Source organism: Chiloscyllium plagiosum, unplaced genomic scaffold (genome assembly GCF_037043375.1).
Source record: "Chiloscyllium plagiosum isolate Xiang-an unplaced genomic scaffold, Cpla_swu_hap1 HiC_scaffold_45, whole genome shotgun sequence".
NCBI lineage: Eukaryota > Metazoa > Chordata > Chondrichthyes > Orectolobiformes > Hemiscylliidae > Chiloscyllium > Chiloscyllium plagiosum.
In genome coordinates, this window is record NW_028270183.1 from 70,950,477 (window position 1) to 70,974,789 (window position 24,313).

The following is a 24,313-nucleotide window of genomic DNA, read 5'->3' on the forward strand; positions in this document are numbered from 1 at the left end:
GGAATATTTAAAAAGGACGAAGGGACAACGTTTCTACGCAGAGTGTGGTGTGGGTATGGAATGAGCTGCCAGAGGAAGAGTGGTAGATGGCGTGTACAGCTGCATCATTAAACATTATTTGGACAAATATATGACTGGGAAACACTTAGAGGCATATGGGCCAAATGAAAGCAGATGGGACTAGTACAGTTTGGAAAACTTGCCCAGCATGAACGATTAGATAAGCTTTACGCAGTGTCAGTGTGGGCCTGTGAACGGGAAATGATATTTTGCCTCTAAATTCATGCAAAGTACTCCTGGAGATGCCTGAAAATGTAACAACGGACTTGATAAAGGGGATCTGGTAGACGCAAAACTTTCCAGAGATTTTCCACAAGTATTACAAAATGAAAGTTCTTACACAAAACAGAAGCTCTAGGACGTCGGATACTGTATTAACATGGGATGATAATTGGTTAACACAGAAATCGAAGAATCAGGATTAATGGATATTTATGATAAATGTGTATCTGCTGGAGTACCACAAATATCAGTCTGATGGCATCAGTTATTTACAATGTATGCTGACAGCCTGAAGGACGGAGCTGAGTGCAATATACATCCGAGTTTGAGGATGACACTGAGAATCAAAAGGCAGGCTGTTATTTAATGGAGAGGACTTCCAGAAAAGAAGCAGTACAAAGGGTTTGGAGTGTTCCTACGTGTGAAACATAAAGTCAGCATGCTGGTGCAGCAAGTAACTATGTTGGTACATTAGGACTTTTCCTGCGATGAAAGGGCTTAGTTATAGAGAATTTCTTAAAAAATTGATGCGATCATTCATTGGGTTTAAATGAATGATGAGTGATACTGCTGAACCATACAAGACACAGCAGGGGCTTGAGAAATTAGATGTTGAGAAGTTGTTCCATTCTTGGGCAAAGTGTCGAACTCGAGGATATAGATACCGAATAAGGAACATCGATTTCAATCTGAGATGCAAACCAATGTCCTATCTCAGAAGGTAGTGAACGTATGGAATTCCCTGACCCAGAGAGGTGTGGAAGGATACAAGGAGTCGGCAAGAAAGTGGAGTTGAGCCCTGCAGTAGATCAAGCATGTACTTTTTAAATGACAAGGCTCGCTTGAGGGGCCGATTGACCTACTCCTGTTCCTATTTATTAATTTCACATGCTATGCGTTTGGAAAGTAACGGGTTATTTTCATGGAAATCGTGTTGTAAAATGTTGCATTCAGGGAGGGCAAAGGTTTTGTTGTTTTAACCTTGCATGGGGGGTATGGGGTTGTATTCCCAGCGTATCTGGGGCTGCAATATGTTCCTCATCTGGAGCAGAATTTACAGAGAGGGGAAGCCTGGAAGCAGGCATTGGGGGTGGGGTGGGGGGGGAGTGGTGGGGGCACTTTCTGGCCCAGCCTGGATTTTCCAAATACATTTCCGCAACTGCACCTAACCGTCGGAGTGGCCTCGATCTGCCCCTGTGCAGCAGGTCCGAAGGGCTGAATGGAACATCAGAACACAGGGATGAGCAACACGAGGGGGCCATTCGGCCCTTTGACACTACTTCACCAGTAAATAAGGTCGTGACTCATCTCATTGTGGTACCAATTGCACTTTGCTCTCCATGCACCATTATCTCTGATTCACCTGTCTATAGACAAAGCCAGCCTCGTTATAATATAAATATCTGGCCATCCCAAATTCTGGGAAAGAGAATTCCCACTGGAATGAAATACCACTTTGTGATTTTTTTTTCTCACTCCAGTTGTGACTGAGGATGGAGGGTGTCACTCTTTCCTTTTCTAGTCCCACTCTTCCACTGCTCACAACAAATTTTAAATGTAATCAGGTTGGTGATATGGCCGATGATAAAGGTCTCAGACTGGGTCTGGTTCAGTGACAGGAACAAGTCAGGCAGATTTCTTAAGTCAGCCACAAGTAAGTAATAGAACTATCGGATGCACATAGTGGATCTGTGGTTAGCACTGCAACCTCCCATCGCCAAGGAGCTGCGTTCAATTCCAACCTCTAGCAACCCTTAATTTGGATTTTGAACATTCTCCCCATGTCTGTGTGGGTTTCCTACCAGTGTTTCAGTTTCCTCCCACAGTCCAAAGATATGCAGCTTAGAGTGGATTAGCCATGCTAAATTTCCCATAGTGCCCAGGGATGTGTAGGTTAGATAGGTTAGTGATGGGAAATGCAGCGTTACATGGATAGAGTAGGGTGGCAGGTCCGGGGGAGATACAGTTCTGAGGGTCAATGTGGACATGATGGACGTAATGTCCTGCTTCCACACTGTAGAGATTCTATAAAAATTACAAGAAGTTTGGACTATACAAACACCCAGTGGGTATCAATCTGATCCACTCTCCTCTCGGTTTTGTATGTTTCAATAAGATCACCTCTCATTCCAAGAGTAACCTGTTAAAGCCTTCATAATATAAAACCCTCATCCCTGGAATACATTAAGTGAAACATCTCTGAACTGCTTCCAAATTAATTATATCCTTTCTCAGGTAAGGGGACAAAAATGATCTCACACACAGTTGAAGTTAACTTTTGTTTTCTCAGTGGTGAAAGTATTTGGAACTCTCTTCCCCGCAGAGTTTTGGAGAAAGAGATATTGAATATTTTTGAGGCACAGACAGAAGGTTCATAAGTAACAACAGTGTCAAGGATTATCGAGGAATGGACAGCAATTTGCAGTGTAGGGTAAAATGTAGACAATGATACAAAATCACACTGCTCCAGAACATCCAGGAATTTAATGCAAACCGAAATGATAATATTGATAAAATGTTCAGGGGGAATCCAAGATAGTGGTGATCTGGAAGGATTGCTTTGTTGGGCTCTGCATCACAGCACGGGCAAAGTGGTCCCCTAACTCACTCCACCCCAGCAACGTACTTAAAATTCAACCCTAAAAGAGTGATAGAATCTTTACTGATCCAGGTTTGTCAAGTGGAGATGACAAAACATGGGAAAGGATCGAGTCAGTCCCAACACACGGTGCACCCGTCAGAAGCATGAGCCTGCCTGAGGCTGTAGCTGCAACCCACTCTGCTCGTTCCATGGACCCAGTTACTCACCAGGCCTTGGTCACTGAGTTCACCAAGTTAGGTGAAATGATTGAAGCTATGATTGAAGAAGGGTTCAGCCGTGGCTAGAACCACAACGACTCTCAGACGCGCTCCAAAAACACGAGCAGCAACTTGACAGCCTTGGAAACAAAATGGACGATGTCAAGCGCCGAACTGCATGACAGAGTCTGCGATAAATTCCTCATGAGAGAGGATGCTCACCGTTGAAAAACAGGTCCGTAACTTAATTGAACATGATGACGACCTTGGGAACAGGGGTAGGATGAAGAATGTTCACATCATCGGTCTGCTGGCCCAGACAGCAGGTGGTCAGCCAGTGAGGATTTTTTGAGAACTGGCTGCAGCGATTCCTTCACTTCGAAACTGAAGAGGGACGGGTGAAGACTGAGACAGTCCATCGGGTTACGGTGCACAGGACAGGCTCAGACCAGCGCTCTCGCCCTGTCCGCGTGTGGTTACATAGTTATGGGGATAAACAAAGATTAATGGAAGCTTCCAGAACCCAGCGGAAAGATCCAATGCCTTTAATTCACGGGCTCCAGGATTATGTCCTTTCGGAACATTTCGGCGGCGGTGATTCAGAAAAAATCTTTTGATGATATAGAACATAGAACATTACAGGGCAGTACAGGCCCTTGGGAACTCGATGTTGCACCAACCTGTCATACCAATCTGAAACCCATCTAACCTACACTATTCCATTTACGCCCATATGCTTGTCCAATGACGACTTAAAAGTACTTAAAGTTGGCGAATCTGCTACCGTTGCACGCAAAGCATTCCATACACTTAATACTCTCTGAGTAAAGAAACTACCTCTGACATCTGTCCCATATCTATCATCCCTCAATTTAAAGCTATGCCCCCTCATCTTCACTGTCACCATTCTTGGACAAAGGCTCACCCTATCTAACCCTCTGATTATTTTATATGTCTCTATTAAGTCACCTCCCAACCTTTTGCTCTCTAATGTAAACAACCTCAAGTCCCTCAGCCTTTCCTCCATACCAGACAACATCCTAGTAAATCTCCTCTGCACCCTTTCCAAAGCTTCCACATCCTTCTTATAGTGCGGTGACCAGAACTGTACACAATACTCCAAGTGCGTCTGCACTACAGTTTTGTACAGCTGTAGCATAACTTCATGCTTCCTGAACTTGATCCCTCTATTAATAAAAGCTAAAACACCGTATGCCTTCTTAACAACCCTGTCAACCTGGGTGGCAACTTTCAAGCATCTGTGCGCCTGGACACCAGGATCTCTCTGTTCATCTACACTACCAAGGATCTTACCATTAGCCCAGTACTTTGCATTCCGTTTACTCCGACCAAGGTGAATCACCACACACTTGTCCACAATAAACTCCATTTGCCACCTCTAAGCCCAGCTCTGCAGTTTATCTATGTCTCTCTGTAACCTATAACATCCTTCCTCACTATCCACAACTCCACCGACTTTAGTGTCATCTGCAAATTTACTAACCCATCCTTCTACACACATTCAGGTCGCTTATGAAAATGACGAACAGCAGTGGACGCAACACCGACCCACTACTAACTTGACTCCAGGATAAATATTTCTCATTAACCACGACCCTCTGTCTTCTTTCAGCAAGCTAATTACTGATCCGAACTGCTATATCTCCCACAATCCCATTACTCCGCATTTTGTATAATAGCCCACAGTGGGGAACCTTATCGAACGCTTTGCTGAAATCCATATACACCACATCACCCCTTTTACTCTCATCTACCTGTTTGGTCACCTTCACAAAGAACTCAATAAGGTTCGTGAGGCACTACCTACCCTTCACAAAACCGTGCTGACTATCCCTAATCAATTTATTCTTTCCTAGATGATTATAAATCCTATCTCTTATAATCTTTTCCAACACTTTATCAACAACTAAAGTAAGGCTCACTGGCCTATAATTACCAGGGTTGTCTCTACTCCCCTTCCTGAACAGGGGGACCACATTTGCTATCCTCCAGTCTTCTGGCACTATTCCTGTGGACAATGACGATTTAAAGATCAATGCCAAAGACTCGGCAATCTCCTCCCTGGCTTCCCAGAGGATCCTAGGATAAATCCCATCCGGCCCAGGGGACTTACGGACTTTCACACTCTGCAGAATTTCTAATACCTCCTCCTTGTGAACCTCAATCCCAACTAGTCGAATAGCCTGTATCTCAGTAATCTCCTCAACAACATTGTCATTTTCCAGAAAATGTTGAAAATATTGTTGAAAAACATTCAATTAGTGCTTCCCCTATCCCCTCTGACTCCACACACAACTTTCCACGACTATCCTTGATTGGCCCTAATCTTACTTTCGTCATTCATTTATTTCTTAAATACCTACAGAAAGCCTTAGGGTTTATCCTGATTCTATCCGCCAACAACTTCTCATGTCTTCTCCTGGCTCTTCTGAGCTCTCCCTTTAAGTCTTTCCTGACTACCCGGTAACCCTCAAGCGCCCTAACTGAGCCTTCACATCTCATCCTAAAAAAAACATTCTTCTTCTCTTTACCAGAGATTCCATTTCCTTCACTCCCGCACTCCACAGCTTCCTCCCTGCCTGACAGGTACATACCTATCTAGGACACACGGTAGCTTTTCCTTGAATAAACTTCACATTTCTTATGTGCCTATCCCCTTCAGTTTCCTTCTCCCTTCTATGCTTCCGAAATCGTGCCTAATCACATTGTAATTACCTTTCCCCCAGCGGTAACTCTTGCCCAGTGGTATACACCTATCCCTTGATGTCACTAAAGTAAACATAACAGAATTGTGATCGCTCTATCCAAAATGCTCACCTGATTCCAAGTCTAACACCTCTCAAGAGAAGAGTAAGGGAACTCGGGAATCAGTATTCCCTCTGGTACCAACGATTCTCCGTATTGCATTTAATGGATCCATGAACTCGTCTGACTCTGCAGAGAAAGCGAAAACTTTGTGGAAATTTTAAATTCCCCGATCGATTTTTTTAGTTTTTTGTTTTTTTTATATGTTTAGTTTTGGAAAGTTTTGAGAGCTTGTCAGTTGTAATAGTTTTAGATTGTGTAGTTTTTTAGCTCTATGAGACTTTGTTTATTAATGATCAGTAATTCGAGTTCTTCCTCTCTCGAGTTCAAATGTTGCTACAGTCTGTTCTGGAAAATGATATGCTTAAGTGGTGCACCTGGAACATTAAGGGGAGCCATTGCCCAGTCAAGAGGAAAAACTTACTTTCTAGTCTTAAAAAAGAGAGGGTGGATTTTGTCCAATTGAAGAAGATGCACCTCGATGACTAGGAACATTTGACGTTATAGCAGGGCGGGTTTGAACGGGTTTTTATTTTCATCTTTTCATACTAGGAGTGGGGGAGAAGCCATACTGGATAAGAAGAATCTTCCAGTTAAATTACTAGATTGTCTTTGATACTCACGGAAGGATCATAATCCCCCAAGCCTTGAACTACGGTAAATAATCCAATATTTTGAATAATAATTGAGACCCCTCACCCCCACCCCGGCGCACCCTCTTAAAATCCTGGTAGATGCATTTTCCAAATTCAGTTATCTTGCATCATGGCACATTATTGTAGAAGGAGATTTCAACTGTCTTATGGAACCCACGGTGGACAGAATGTCCGAAGGTCCCTCAATACCCTCATTATAATGTAACCAATTGGTGGATTTGTGTGCTGAACTAGAGCTGGTGGATGTCTGGAGGCACATCTACCTCACAAATGGGATTTTTAATATCTACTTTAACCCGCAGAAATGCCACACCAGGTTTGATTTCTTCCCCATCCCTGCAACAATTTTAGATTCGGTGGCATCCTGCACAATTGGGAATATTACCATTTGTGACCATACTTATAGATAAATATTTAGGGAAGTATAACAGATTCGAGACACTGGCGAATGTATCCCTTCATTGTTAAGACTAGCTAGTTCATTGAGTATTTCTGTAATGAATTCAGATATTTCTTAGCCATTAATTCAGATTCAACCAGTAACCCATCCATTCTATTGGAAATTGCTAAGGCTTATGCCAAGGGAATAATTATCCCTTAGGATGCAGCAGAAAGGGGAGCAGGCACGCTGGTTTGCGGCACAGCTGAGGGCAGCCGAGAAGGCATACTGTCATAGTCCCTCAGTGGCTAAGCTGCAGAGGATCACAACGCTTCGGTCTACGGTGAATTCCACGCTCACACACACAGCCAAGAAGGAACTTACTTTTTCTAAACAAAGGCTGTTTGAACATGAAATAAGACAGGCAGGTATTTATTCTATCTTGCCAGGAAAACGAGAACCCCTCTCAAGCCATTACCTCAATTAGGGATATATTGGGATCCTTTCCTTCAATTCCCAAAAGATTAATGCCTCCTGTCCAAGATTTTTCTCCGAATTATTTCAGACTGAGCATTATGTGGATAGATGGATTAAGATGGAGTCATTTTTCATTTTTCAGGAGTAACCCCTGAATATGTGTTGTGCCTTAATGCACCATTGTCAGCGCAGGAGGGTGTGAAGCAGCTTCAGAATGCAAAGGTGCACGTTCCTGGCAGATTTCCTCGTGAATTGTATAAATAATTTATAAAACTATTGTCAGGGCTGATGTTTAACATGTTCTGTCACTCATACAGTCACGAACCCTTCCCTCGATCCTTAAGAGAGGCTCATATCTCTCTGATGCTGCAGAAAGGAAGACCCTGGAGGATTGTGCTTCTTACACGCCAATCTCACATTTAAATGTTAGTTTCAAAATCCTGTCTGAGACCCGTGCATTAAGGCTGGAAACTTTGCTGCCTTCCGTTGCCAAAGAGGACCAAACAGGCTATATAAAGGGCCGCAGATCTTCCTACAATGTGAAGAGGTTACTCAATATGATCCATGAGTGTCAACAACAATCTGTCCAGGGATTATTGATCTCTTTAGATGAGAGACAGCATTTGATTCGGTTGAGTGGCCGGATCTCTTCTGTACAGTAGAACGGTTTGGTCCACGCAAGGTTTTTATCAAGTGGGTGAGGGTCATTTACAGCGATCCTCTGGCTGTTGTTCTCACTAATGGTGTGCCAACCAGTAATATTAATATTTCTCCAGGCAGCCGCAAAGGTTGACAACTTTCATCATTGTTGTTTACGTTGGGGATTGAGCCACTGGCGGAGGCCACCCGTAGGGATGCCAACATATCTGCCCCAGAAGTGGGATAGAAGTCACATTGTATGCAGATTACATTGTATGCAGATGAGGGTCTTATGTTTTTTTGTCAAATCCCGCAATTTCGGTAGTTCATGTGATGCAATGCATTAATTTGCTTGTTGTCTTTCTGGGTGATAAGATTAATTTTACAAAGTTGGAGGCCATGCCTATGGGAGATCTTAGGGAAATACCTGATACTGAGGACAAATCCTGGTTTCCTTTTAAATGGTCACTGGGGTGGTTTCCCTATTTTAGTATATTTACTACATCTGTCTTTGATCATTTATTTAAGGTGAACTGTGTCCATTTGTTTGACAAAATTAAACAAGACCTTCAAAGATTGGAGGCATTTCAAATATCCTGGCCAGATCAGATAGCTGTTATTAAAATGAATGTCCTTCCTCATTTCCTAGACCCCGTGCGAATGCTTTCTTTGATGTTTCCCAGACAGATTCTTAGGAAACAGAATGGCTAGTTTAGCTCTTTTATTTGGCACCATAAGCAATTTCTTATCAAGCTAACAATATTGCAACTGCCCCACAGATTGTGGGGGGTAGATATCCCAGATTAAAAGCAATCAATTAAGCTTTTTTCTATCATCCTGGGCCGCTGAGGACTTGGCGTCAATACAGCTAGACATTGAGCCCTCTCAGACAAAGTGAACCCTTATTAGTCTGTTGCTCTTAGATAAAATGACAACATTTATGGAGTATTGTCAAAAACTAATGATTATCAATACTGTTAAAACTTGAACAACTATGCGTCAGATCGAGGGCAATACAACCAAAACCATGTTTCTTACCCCTTTAATTGGTATACCTGGTTTTCAACCGGGGGTAATGGATTCCAGGTTTAAACTGTGGGCAGCGAGGGGGGTACCTTGCCTGGGTGATTTAGAATTCGTAGAATCCCTACAGTGTGGATACAAGCCCTTGGGCCCAACAAGTCAACTTCGATCCTCTGAAGACGAACCTAACCAGACCTATTCTCCTACCATTCTGTATTTATCCTGACTAATGTCTGAACTTACAGATTCTGGAACACTATGAGAGATTTAGCAATGGCCAATTCGTCTAACATGCAAATGTTTATGACTGTGGGAGGAAACCTACGCAGACACAGTTGAGAACTTACTAACTCCACACAGCCAGTCACCCAAGACTGGAACCAAACCCGTGACCCTGGTGCGGAGGGTCAGCAGTGAAAACCACTGAGCCACCACGTGTTACTTGAGGTAGAAACAATGATATCATTTGATCAACGAACTCGTAAGTATGGATTATCTAGTAGAGATTTCTTCGGCTTTTGTTCCAGATTAGAGATTTGATTTTAAAAACGTACACTTTTAATAGACTCTTACTGATCCCATACAGAGATGCGGGTGTTTATTGCTAAGAATACACTCTTTGTCAGTTCCGTTTATCATTTGTTGGAGAGTGTCCCCTCAGACAAGACAGTGCAGCTTCGTGACGTCTGCGAGAGAGTAGGGGGCTTAGATCTCTTTGGAGACATGGGAGGATATTTGTGAAAATGCTCGAAGGATTTTGATCTGTAATAGGTCCCATTCCATGCAGTTGCAAATTCTTCATAGGGTCTATCTGACACCAGATTTTCTCTCAAAATTCAATGTGGGATTATCTTCAGCATGTCCTAAATACAGAATGACTACAGGCACTCTTACTCATTGCATGTGGTCCTGCTGCAGGCTTCGTATATATTGGAGCTCTGTGTTAGGTGTGGTACAGTGGGTCTTGGGGATCGAATTGGAATGGACACGGTTTCTCTTTTCCTGCGCCTGCCCAGAGTATCTTACGCAGATGCACATGGGAAAAAAATATTTCCTTACTTTCTATGCTAGGACATAATATTCTGTTGTGTTGGATGTCTGAAACTCCCAGGATGTGTTGGGTCTTTGTCAGCTCATCATGGAGAATATCCCTTTGGAATTTCTCACCAGTATGGTGCACCAAAAAACACTGATTAATATAATAGAGTCATAGAGATGTAAAGCATGGAAACAGACCCTTCGGGCCAGCCCGTCCATGCTGACCACATATCCCAATACAATCTAGTCTCACCTGCCAGCACCCGGCCCATAACTCTCCAAACCTTTCCTATTCAATAAACTCATCCAAATGCCTCTTAAGTGTTGCACTTATACTAGCCTCCCCCACTTCACCTGGCAGCTCATTACATACACACCACCCTCTGTGTGAAATAGTTGCTCTGTCGGTCTCTTTTATATCTTACCCCCTCACCTTAAAATTATGCCCTCCACTTCTGGACTCCCTGACCCCAGGGAAAAGACTTTCCCTATATACCCTATCCATGCCCCTTATACATTTGAAAACCTCTATAATGTCATCCCTCAGCTTCCGAAGCTCCAGCGAAAACAGCCCCAGCCGATTCAGCCTCTCTCTATAGGTCAAATCCTCCAATCCTTATAAATCTTTTCGGAACCCTTTCAAGTTTCTCAACATTTTTCCGATAGGAAGGAGAGCAGCATTGCACGCAATATCCCAACAGTGGCCTAACCAATATCCTGTACAGCTGCAACATGACCTCCCAACTCCTGTACTCAATACTCTGACCAATAAAGGAAAGCATACCAAACGCCATCTTCACTATCGTATCTACTTGCGACTGCACATTCAAGGAGCTATGAACCTGCACTCCAAGGTCTCTTTGTTCAGCAAAACTCCCTGGGACCTTGCCATTAAGTGTATAAGTCCTGCTATGATTTGCTTTCCCAAAATGCAGCACCTCGCATTTATCTGAATTAAACTCCATCTGCCATTTCTCAGCCCATTGGCCCATCTTGTCAAGATCCAGTTGCAATCTGAGGGGACCTCTTCGCTGTTTACTGTACCTCCCATTTTGGTGTCATCTGCAAACTTACTAACTGTACCACTTATGCTCGCATCCAAGTCATTTATGTCAATGACAAAAAGTAGTGAATTCAGCACCGATCCTTGTGGCACTCCAATGGTCAGAGGCCTCCAGTCTAAAAAACAACCATCCACCACCACCCTCTGTCTTCTACCTTTGACCCAGTTCTGTATCCAAATGGCTAGTTCTCCCTGTATTCCATGAGACCTAACCTTGCTATAACAGACATACAGTGAGTGTGAGCGAGCAGAGAGAACATGGTGACCCTTATCCTAACAGTGTGGGGAAGGTTATTGAAGCTTGTCCTGTTTTGCTGGACATTTCTTCAGACTGCAGATACTGCACTGAGGTGGGTGGTGAGCTCAGACCATGTTCGGTGTGTCTGGTGGTGTGATGCCTCTGGGAAGAGAATGGTCCCCCTCTGTACTAGCCCATCCTCCAGGACCTCCGTGCCTCTGTCGACAAACCGTGATGTAATTTCCCCTTATCTGGTATGCTCGGGGTAAACTGTGCAGGACATCTCCAACTGAGAAAGCTCAACTGTGTGCCCCTTGGCCTTTTAATGATTGCCCCAGTGTCAGGGGTCATGGAATATCCAGGGGCATCCGGGCGATTTTGAGTACCTCCAGTCATGATGGGTGGGAGAATCGGTCTGGCATTGTATGAGAGGGACACCATGGAGTGGGATGGGTAGTTAATGAAATGAGTTTGGTAAGATAGCATCAGGAATCTAGCTCAGCCTTGTGCATACAACCCCAATGTCACACTCAAAGAAAATGTCACTGAGACAGATTTTTGTTAGATTCAGCCCAGTGAGGTGAAGACTCTGCTGTCCTCACTCCCAGTTACAAAGCTGCAGAACAAATGCTCATCCAAAAGTCTCCATCGCCTGTACTCACAGCAATATCCCTTTCACTCATAATTCTTCTTAATACTGACCCGTGTTGCATGATACTATCGAAATATCTTCATTTCAGCATTCTGAACCTGTGCACATATTCTTCAATGACATTTTTTCTCAGTCTCCCCCACTCTGCATCCACTCCATAACACACTCATTTATAGTCATACTGCACGAGACTGCCAGAATGACTGGCCATTTGGCCCAGCTGGTCCATCCCAAATAAAATGTCCATCCACACTCACTCCATTTCCCTACCCGTGCTCTGTATCCCTCTAATCCTACCCTATCTGTATATTTGTCCAAATGCCTTTTCAATGTTGTTATTGTACCCACCTCAATCACTTCCACTGGCAGCTCAGTCTGTAGGCATACCATAATCTGTGTAAAAAAGTTGCCCCTCAGGTTCCTTTTTATATACTTTGTTTTCCTTTCCAAACATTAATGGATGTCCTCTCGTCTTCGATTCCCCAACCTTAGGAAGACAATTGAAGTATTCACCCCATGCACGCCCCTCATGATTTTATAAGAGTTACACTTCTATAAGAACCTTCTCAGTTTCCTACGCTGTAAAGAAATAAGTTCTAACCTGTCCAACCTTTGCCGATATCTTAGAGCCTTTAGCCCAGGAAACATCTTTGTAAACTTGTTCCACACTCTTTCTCATTCAATAATATCCTTTCTCGAGCAAGATGAACAAAACTGAACTCAATACTCCAACTGCAGCCTTACCAACATCCTGTACAACTGCAACATAACGTCCAAACTTTTATACGCAATGTGCTGATGAAGACCAGTGTGCCAACAGCCTTCTTCATTGTCCTGTGTGTCTGTGACTCAAATTTCAGATAACCGTGCACCTGATCTCCAACGTCCTTTTGTTCCATTACACTCCTTAAGACCCTCTCATTCATCATTAAACTCCTATCTGGATTTGACTTTCCAAAATGCAAGACGTCACACTTATCTGTATTAAACTCAAATTGCTATTTCTGAGCCTACCTCCTCAGCTGACCAAGTTAATGCTGCAATTTCTGATAATGTTACTCCTTGTAAATGATGCCTCCTAATTTAGAGTCATCTGCAAACTTACTAACCTTGCGTTGTGCACTCTGGTCCAAATCATTGGTATAAGATAACGAACAGCAATGGGCCCGGGACCGACCACTGAGGGACTCCACTAGTCACAGGCCTCCAGTCCGACAAGCATACCTCCACCATAGCCATTTGCTTCATAACGTCAAGCCAATTGTGTCGTCAATTTGCCAGTTTACATTGGAGTCCATCCGATCTAACCTTCCAGAGCGACCTATCATGTGGAACCTTATCAAAGGCCTCACTGAAATCCATATAGACTATGTCCACCACCCTGCCCTTGTCAACCTTTATGGTCACTTCCTCAAAAACTCTAACAAAAATTCTAAGGCATGATCTGCCACGCACAAAACTATGCTGACTGCTCCAAGTCAAACTCTGTTTTTCCAAATGCATGCATATCTTTTGCCTCAGAACCTTCTCAAGTGGTTTACCGAAAACAGATATGAAGCTTACTGGGCTATCTTTCCCAGGCTTTTCTTTGCAACCCTTCTTGAATAAGGGCAGGTTTGTTCTCGCCCAGTCTTCCGGGTCCTTGGCCCCTGGCCTGTCTTCTCTCGCTACCTGTATTGCTCTTAGATATATCTGGTCAGGACCAAGAGATTTATCTGACTTTCTGCATTCTAATATGTCCATCAGCACCTCTACTGTGATATGGACTGTACCAAGATATCACAACTAACCTCCCAAAGGTCACAGGGCTTCATGTCTTTCTTCATGATAAACACAGAGGGGAAATTGAGGACCTCACCCATCTGTTGAGGTTTTACACATGCGTGCCCATTTTGGATTGTAAGGCGTCCTATTCTCTCTCTAGTTGTTCTTTTTCTTTCTTATACTGAATTTGGGTTCATATTAATCTGCTCAGCCAAGGCTATCTCATACACCCTTTTCGCCTTGCTGATTTCCTTCTTCACTAAACTCCTGTATCCCCTGTTTACCTCCAGGGATTTCCTTGTTCCCAGCTGCCTGTACCTGAGCCACGCCTCCTTTTTTTCTGGTCAGAGCCTCAATATTTCTTGTTATCCAGGGTTCTCTCTTCCAGCCTCACTTTCCATTCATCCTCACAGGAACATATCGACCTTGAACTCGAGCTATCTTACTTTTGAAGCCCTTCCACTTGCCCGGGATCGTTTTACCTCGAAACAAACTACTCCAAACATCCCCTGCAATCCCCTGTCTAACTCCAACAAAATACACCTTGCCCCAATTTAGAACTTGATTTTGTGGACCAATTTTGTCCCTACCATTACTATTTTAAAACTAATACAGCTCTAGCCACTATTCCCAAAATGCTTGCCCACTTTACCTCCGACACCTCTCCGACCTTATTTCCCAACAGTAGGTCGAGTTTGTCCCTTCCCCAATAGGATTCTCTCTATATTGCTTGTGGAAGCTTTCCTGAACACACTTAACAAATTACGTTCCATCTAAGTTCTTAACCATCTGGAAGTCCCAGTCTATGTTAGGAAAATTAAAATCACCTTTTATGACAACCCTATTGCTCCTGCAAGTCTCGCCAGTCTCCCTGAATATTTGTTCCTCTAATTCCCATTGATTATTTGCTGGCTTATAGTGCAACCACTATAACATCACCATCCCCCTCTTACTTCTTTGCACCGTTCACAAAACCTCATTGGATATTATCTCAGTTATTTCAACTTTAAATACTAGAGTGATATGCGCCTTAATCAGAACTATTGGTATTTCAACTGTTTCCATTTATATCTCTTCCTCACATTGATTTTCACATTCACAGCACCCCTTGTCAAGGTACAGTGCAGATATGGAGCTGGAAATGGATGGGAACTGCACATTCTGTCACTTCCTGCATTGGTTACATTTTTCACTACACTTTGCAGTGATCTAACACAGTGTTACCGAACAATGCAACAGCCTGGGTTTATATATGAATGAGCCAGTGCGGACTGCACAGCTCCCCACGCTGGACATTTAGCCCAGGATTATAGATCAAGTATTGGTGTAGGCTGCACAGAGTTTCACTCTGCACATAGCTGGGTTGCATACAGCTAGACACGAGCCGGATCTACACAGTGCTCCATCGTGAATATGTAATGGATGGGCTGGTTATGCGAGTTGGATTGCGAATGTGAGAGTACGAAACATCTGACAATACCTTTATTTTGTGTTTTCATTCTTGTGATTGGACCCCTCAAATCCTGACTTATCCTGTTAGACCCATCCTTCTGGATGAGTCATGGTGAGTGTTGTTGCAGCATCTGAGTCTGCAACATGACCAAGAAACGGAGCAGAGGCTGCAGAGAGGGGAGTCTCCGAAAAATGGAATAAGGGAATCACAATCAGATTACCTGTGGTCTTAGTGAATGTTGGGGCAGGATTGAATGGACCACTAATGCAACCTATTCATATATTTCTATTTGTTCCAAGCAAACTCCCCTTCCCTCCCAGTGTCCCATACTGGTGGGGAGTGAGTCATCTCCTGCTGTCCTTGCATATCAGGATGCTGGGGCCTCACTAACCTCCAGATTTCCCTGTGCTTCAGTTTCGAGCTCTGAGTGACTGCATCCTGTCCCTGTGTCACAGTCTCAAGCAGTTGAATGACTGCGGCCTGTTATGTGTCCCAATCTTGGGCAGTTGAGTGACTGCTTCCTGATCCAAGGTTTGCGAAAGTAGATGTCCTCCTCCTGCTACTGACTGACAGGCTCCAATAGCTCTGTGCTCACCTGCTGCTCCTATGGAATGGGGTCGAGAGCCTGAATGACCTCTTCACATTCCTTACAGCTTCTCTTGACTAAAAGCCTTTCTCCTGTTTTTGTAAAACACCATCAAAATCTGAATGATGTATTTTTATATTTTACTCTCAGCAATTGAACAAACAAGTTGCCTGACAGAATTCAGAAGCTGAATAGCCTCCTCCTGTTCCTGTGTTATACACTCAAGAGACAATAGAGTTTCAGAGATGTACAGCACGGAAAAATACCTTTCGGTCTGATCGCCCATACCTACCAAATATCCTTAATAAATCTCGTCCCCCTTGCCAGCACTTGTCCCATCTCCCTCTAAACACTTCCAAAGCATCTGTCCACCCAAATGCCTTTTAAGTGGTGTAACTGTACCTGCCTCCACCACCTCTTTTGGCTGTTCCATCCATACACACAGCAGTCTCTGTGTGAAAATGTTGTCCCTCATGTTCCTTTTTACATCTTTCCCCTCTCACCTCAAACCTTTGTCTTCTAATTTTGGACTCGCCTATCCTGGGTAAAAGACGTTGACTGTTAACCTTATCTATGCCCCTCATGATTTCATAAAACTCTTTAACGTCACCCCTCAGCCTCAACACTTGAAAATAGCCCCAGCCTATTCAAACTCTCCCTGTAACTCTAACCATCCAATACCTGAACATTATTTTAAGTCTCTTCTGCACCCTTTCAAGTTTGACAACATCCTCCCGACAGCAGGGAGACCAGAATTAAAGGCAATATTACAAAAGTGGACAAACCAATGTCCTGTACAGATGCAACACGTCGTGAAAATGTTTAGACACAAAGCACGCACCAATAAAGGGCAGGTCACCAAGTGCCTTCTTCACTGCGCTGTCTACCTGTGACGGCACTTTCAAGGAACGGAGAGCCTGCACCACAAGGTGGCACAGCAGCTCAGTGACTAGCATTACTGCTTCAGAGCGCAGCGATCTGGGTTTAATTCCATCCTTGAATGACTGCCTTTGTGGGGTTTGCACATTCTCCCCGTGTCTGCATGAGTTTCCTCCGGATGTAATGTTTTCCTCCGACAGTGTAAAGATATACAGATAAGGGTAGATTGGCCATGCTAAATTGCGTAAAGTACCCAGGGATGTGTAGGCGAGGTGGATTAGCCATGGGAAATGCAGGCTCAGAGGGTTAGGGTAGGGGTTTGTCCAAAGGGATACTTTTTAGTGGGTCGGTGTGGCCTCGATGGGCCGAATAGGCTGTTTCCTCACTGTAGGGATTCGATAATTTCTATGGAGTTCTCCTTGATTGGCAGCTTTCAACAGGACCCTACCTCCATGTCTTGCCTTGATTTGTCTTGCCAAAATGCAACACCTCACATTTAAGTAAAATAAACTCCATCTGCCACTCCTCGGTCCACCTCAGCAAAGTCCCATTATAGTCTGAGAGATCATTCTTCACTGTCGACTGCACCACCAAATTTGGTATTATCTACAAACTTACTGACCATACTTCATATACTAAAATGCAAATGAGTTGTATATGTGACAAAAGGCAGTGGACCCACTATTGATCTTTGCGGCACGCCACTGGTCACAGGTCTCCAAGTTTAAAGAAGAAACGTCCACTGTCACGCCCTGTCTCCAATATTCAAGAAAATTTTGGATCTAACAGGCGAGCTCGCCCTGGATTCCAGGCAGCCGAACGTTGTTAACCAGTCTACCATGTAGAATATTTTGGTTTTCTTACTGAATTCAATAAAGACAACATCCACTGTCCTGCCTTCATCAATCATCTTCATCGCTTCCTCAAAAAATTCCACACAGTCAGTGAGACGTGAACTCCAATGTACAAACCCCTCTTCAGTCCTTGTCTTTCCAAATGCACATACATCCTTTTCCTCAAAATCCACTCCAACAATTTAGTCACCATTGACGTCAGGCTCACCAATCTATAGTTACCTGGTTTCTCCTTACTTTCTTAAATAATGACACTATGTTAGCAGCCCTCCAGTCTTTTGACACCTCACTTGTGGAAATCAATGAACAAACATATCAGCAAAAGGCTGAGCAATCTATTTCCTAGCCTCCCACAAACTTCTGGGATACAACTCATCAGTCCCAGGAATTTGCTCACCTTCGTATGTTTTAAAATGCCCTACATCTCCTTGTAATATAGATACTTTTCAAGATATCACGATATATTTTTTCATTCTCTCGCTCTTGTAACCCCCTCCACATTAAATACAGTAGAGAAATACTTGCTTCGTATCCCTCCCATCTCATGTGGTTCCACACATAGGTCGCCTTACTGATCTATAAGGGGACCTATTCTCTCCCCAGTTAATGTCTTGCCATTAAAGGATATGTAGAATTTCTTCAATGTCTCGTTAACCCTATTTCTAAAGCCATCTCATGTCCACATTTTTCTGGCCCGATTTCCCCATTGACTATGCACTTTCTGCCCTTATACACCTCTCGGGATTTACTTGATCTCAGCTCTGTTTCCGTGACATATGCCTCCTTCCTTACCTTGACCAGAGCATCAATATATCTAGCCATCCAGCACTCCCTGCACCCACCAGCTTTGCCCATCTCACAAAAAGGAACACGTTGGTTCTGGACTCTCTGAATCCAAGTTTTGATGTCTATGCATTTTCCAACAGTCCCTTTACCTGTGAATGGGATATCCCAACCAGCCTTTCACAGGGCTCGCCTAACACTTTCAAAATTGGCCTTATTCAAAGTTAGAAATTTACATCAGGTCTTTCCCATTCCACAACTAGCGTAAAACTAATATTTATGCGTAACAGACTTGAAAGTTAAATAGACACTTCCTGCCCCTCTGTAACAGGCTTGAGAGGCTGAATGGCCTCCTCCTGCCCCTTTGTAACAGGCTTGAGAGGCTGAATAGGCTCCTCCTGTCCCTCTGTAATAGACTCAAGAAGCTTAATGGCCTCCTCCTGTTCTTCTATAACACATTCGAGAGGCTTCATGGCCTCCTCCTGTCCCTGTGTAACAGACCCGAGACATTAAATGACACAGCAACCCGTGGATTACGAGCAGTGGTTAAACTGTATCTGACGGAGGTCCATCCCTTCTCAGTTACAGAAACACAGACAACAAAATGTACTCCAGGTGCCCTCTCAGTAACACCTCATACAGCTGCAGCGATACATCTCTTTGTTTTGAATGATTCTGTTGGCAACATGTGCCAATATTCCAGCTTTCCATATTTCAAGTAGCAACAGGCTAATATGGGCTGAATGGTCTTCTCTTATCCCTCTGTAATAGGTCCATAGGGACAGTATTGCTTCGGCCTGTTCCTGAGCAGCAGTCTCAATGCTCTGTCTCAAGGTTATGAAAGGATTTGATAACAGGGCATTAAAACCAGGAGTAGCCTCACACTGGTCATTAAGTACCGTACTTTGTGTTAAGGTATCTAGAAACTTGTCCACCCGACTTTTTCTTTATGCAGTTAAAAACAATGACTGCAGATGCTGGAAACCAGATTCTGGATCAGGAATGCCTGATGTAGGGCTTTTGCCCAAAACGTCAATTTCGCTGCTCGTTGGATGCTGCCTGAACTGCTGTGCTCTTCCAGCACCACTGATCCAGATTTATTTTTATGCAGCCGATCTGTTATTTTATAACTACCTCCTTTCATAAACAAAGTGGAACATATATAGACCCGTGCAGTGTTCTGTTAATACTCTCATATACAAGGCAAAAAAGATTAAAAACATTGAAAGATTTATGGTCCATCCCTCAGCAACCCTCATCCATTCCATCCAAACCCAGTAAATGTTCCCTTTTATAGTGTTATGAAAAGTGATGCATGTAACTGGTTAACTGAGCCTATTTGTTCAGTGACTGCGATTAATGCCAGTCTCCATGGATTCTAATTATCCCAGTGGAGGATTTCCATCTTTTAATGATAAATGGGCGCCGTTCAATGTGTTATCCCATAACATGAGCGGGAATATCACCGACAGCACTGACAGGGATCAGCAGATCCAGAGAAAAGGGGAGGAGAGATCAGAATCTGAGAACATGAGACTGGAATGTTCTAACAATGGATCAGAAAATGCGAACATTAGACTGGAATGTTTCAACAATGGATCAGAATCTGAGAATCTTAGACTGGAATATTCCAACAATATACAGGAGCTTATCCGATTATGTTTGGTATCTTTCTGCATTTGATTGGTTGTCATTATCATTGCGGATCTATTACGCTCTTCTCATTATTCAATACTTTTATTATCCCTTCCTGGCTATCGTTGGTGTTCCTGGTAAGCGTCACTGTCCAGATTTTCTTTTCTATAAAACAATTATGACTGTATTATTATTCTTTTATATAGTCTACACTTCTTGTCACTATTATTATTCCTGTTGTAACTCTGAATCCAGATATTCACGCTACAGACCACTACTAACTACATTAATGAAGGTGTTCAATTATTGTTTCCCTCTCTGCTCTGGCAGTGTTATTCACGGGTCTCAATGTTGACCTACTCAGTTTCAGCGGAGAACCATAATGCATTGTATCATTGCCTTCGTTCTTTAAATATTAAGAGCATGGAGATCACTGTGTACTGTTATGGTTACAAATTCCACTTCCTTCCACTGTTTCCATCCCATCCCTGGCCAATATCTGCGGCTGAAGCACACAAGTCCCAACTGTGGGCATCCCTTTGACCATGAGCTGAATCTTGACACCATTCCCTGAACATTTCTAACATGAAATACTCACCACTCCAGAATATATCTCACTGGCTTATTCCATCACCCGTTTCAACCTTGAGCTATGAAGTACAGGCTTAATGAAGCCAATAATCTGCTGCTGACGCTCCCGGCTTCAATCCTGATGCGACCTCACACCAAACTCCCATCCATCTGTCATTCATGGATTCATGTATGCCGATGTATATTGCTGTTATGTCTGGCAATGACTTTATTTAAACATTATCAAACACTTTACTGTATCTGTCCATGAAACGTCTCTCGTTCCCTTTCTGTTGATTAACAAAAAGCCTTGTCAGTTGTTCGTATTTAAAATAGTTTCCTCCATGTGCGTTCCTTCTCAAACAATGAGTTTCGCATTCAACCACGCGTATAGCGCGCACACACACACACTCTCTCTCAGTCTCTGATGAACACACACAAACACACACGCAGAGAGAGCAAACCTTCCCATTGTAGGCAGTAATCTGATGCGAGTATAGTTAGCGTATGGTAGTAAAGTTTGCAATACTCTTTATGCTGGGCAGATCGTGCAGTTTACTGAGCAACACACGAGCATGGTTTGCACAGCTCTCCATGCTGGGCTGTCATCTTGTCCCAGTTTATGTTGTTTGTGGTGTTCTGTCAAGCAGATTGAGAATTTGATGTAACAAACCATTTCAGATGATCTGACAGTGCCTTTATTCAATGTTCTCATTCTTGTAATTTTACTCTCGAAGGTCTCACTTCTCCAGTTACTCCCACTGCCCTGTCTTTTTCCACATAATTCTACAACATCTTCTCAGTTAATTAACTGTCTGTTTCTGTCTTTACTGTGAATCTGTCTGTCCCTCTGTATCTTTCCCTGGCCTTGGGTTTTGGTTCCCTAGTGTATCGAGTGCTGGAATTGTGTAACTCAGAAATAATGAAATGGGATGTGTCATGCTGTTGTTCCCTTCCCAGTATGTCCGATGTGATAATCCATGAACAGGCGTTTTTCAGAAGTCATGAGACACATTCCTGTAACTTGGTCTGTACCTGTGTTTGCCCCTCTCAAGTGATCTTGCTATCAGTAACACGAGGAAGCCCCTTCAGTAAAGGGTCAGGCATCTAAATTGTGTGACAATACTGTCACTTTTTTGTTAAAAAGTTATTTTCTCCTTTTTTTTGTAGAAAGCGATCTTAAAGGCCAAACTGCCTACTGAAAACGGCTGAAGTAAACAACTTATGAGGCTTTTAGTGTTTTAATAAATAATAGTAACAATGGCCCAGCTCGCACAGACAGGTTTTCCAGATTTTTTCTTGTAGATGTAAAAGTTGCCAAGTGCGTCGGGTCCTAGAAGGGTTGGGAGTTTTAGTAAATTATCCCTCTATGCTATTCTCTCTGAAACCTCACTTGATACTGTTTCCTCCTGGATTGGAGAACTGTGTGCAAGAATGCATGCCTGAATGGATTGGATTACTTACAGTGTGGAAACAGGCCCTTCGGCTCAACAAGTCCACACCGACCCGCCGAACAGCAACCCACCTAGACCCATTCCCCTATATTTACCCCTTCACCTAACACTACCGGCAATTTACCATGGCCAATTCACCTAAACTGCACATTTTTGGACTGTGGGAGGACACCGGAGCACCCAGAGGAACTCCACGCGGACACGGGGAGAATGTGCAAACTCCACACAGTCAGCCACCTGAGGTGGGAATTGAACGTGGGTCTCTGGCGCTGGGAGTCAACAGTGCTAACCATTGTGCCACCATGCCACCCACAGTGCCGCTCTGTGATGTTAATAAATTGGAACAGTTCATTAGTAGAAGGTACTGTATCCACCATCCAGTTAAGGTTTCCAATAGTTAAGTTATTCTAAATTCCTCTTCATTTTTATGGATTTTCAATAGAGTGTTTAAATATATTGTGTTTTGCATAATGGTGAGTGGTTTGACTAGTAGAATCACATCTGTAACACCCACTTCCCATTTACTTTTAAAATAAGAAAGGTTTGGCATCCAAGCTACCCTCTTAAACTAGTTTGAGGCAGTCTGGTTGGTCTATAGCAAACTAGGGACTCTTGTCTAGTTCTAAATCGATAATACCAAATTGAGTTTAGAATTACAATCCCTACATTGTGCAAACAGGCTATTCGACCCAACAAGTCCACACCAACCCTCCGAGGAGTAACCTACTGAGACCCATTCCTCTACCCTATTATTACACATTTACCCCAAGGCAACTAACCCACACGTCCCTGAAAACTACGAAAACTTTAGCATGACCAATTCACCTGACATGCACATATTTGAGTTGTGGGAGGAAACCAGACAATCCCGAATAAGCTCATGCAGACACTGGAGAGTATGCACCAGGAGGCTATTAGGTTTAAAGGTTGCGTATGGTAGTTGTTCATGTCTTTGGTTCCGGATGTTGAATTCAGTTGGTTTAAGCAGTATTTTTGTGTATAAAAATTCTTTCAGTCACTAAGAGTTCTCTGGGTGTGGAAGAAGTGAAGTTGGGTTTTTACAAAAGGTAATGAAGGCAAAGCTGTAGGAATTGACAGACAAGCTGGTGTTGGGGTTGCGTTCGTCTGTGCGAAAATGAGAGATAATTACAGCTGTAGCTCGGCAATTACATTTGGTGGAACCGCCATCAGACTCTTTGGAAATGGCGTGAATTCAATTTCAAATGAGGCACTTTGAACATGAGAAGGAATTGAAACAGTTTGAATTATGATGAAAACTAGAAACAAAAGAAAAGGAAATGAAGAAGGAAGAGAGAAAGGGAGAGAAGAAAAGCAGAGAGTTTCAACTTAAACAGTTAGCAATTAGAGAGGAAAGTTGACATAGAAGGCGGTGATGAAGGTAGACGGTCGGCGGGATGAGGAGGTTAGTGAGGTTGAGTAACCCTATAGTAGCCAATGGCCTGATGGGATTCTGTTTAAATACATCCAGGCATTCTCTAAATTTGATGAGAAGGATGGGGAAGCCTTTTGAATTTCATTTGAGAAAGTGGCTAAACGAATGCAGTGGCCAGTAGCCATGTGGATTTAGTTGATCCAAACAAAGCTGATAAGTATTTGCATCCCTATCGGAAGAGGTATCTGGCCAGTATGGGGTGGTGAAGAAAGCCATCTGAAGTGCATATGAGCTTGGGCCAGAAGCCGACAGACAGTGTTTCAGGAATCTAAAAAAAGGGTAGCTGCTTAAACGCACATTGAGTTTGAAAGGATCAAACAAAGTAATTTTGAAAGGTGGGTAAGGGTATTAAAAACAGAGCAAACCTATGACCCTCTTAAAGAGATTCTTATTTTGGAGAAGTTCAATAATTCACTTCCTGCAGTCGTGAGAACTCGTGTGGAAGAGCAGAGAGAAACAATGGCAAGATTAGAAGCTGAAATGGTTGATGATGATGATTAAGTTCAGAAATCAAAGTTTGGTTGCTGTGAGAGATTGAGAAGAATGTGTGAGATCTTATTGTTTGTGTAAATGTTCCAACATATAAGCTATCCCAAAATGTTCTTTTCTTTGATTGTATTTTAACTAAAGCATTTGAATAGATTATATTTTGCTTAATGTCGAGTGGTTTGACCAATCACAACATATCTGTAAGGCACACTTCACATCTATATTCAAAATAAGGAAAGGTTTGGGTCTAAACGGCCTTTTTAAACCATTCTGGGGGGATCTGGTCTGGTCCACAACACTTGTACCGAGGGGTTTCTGACT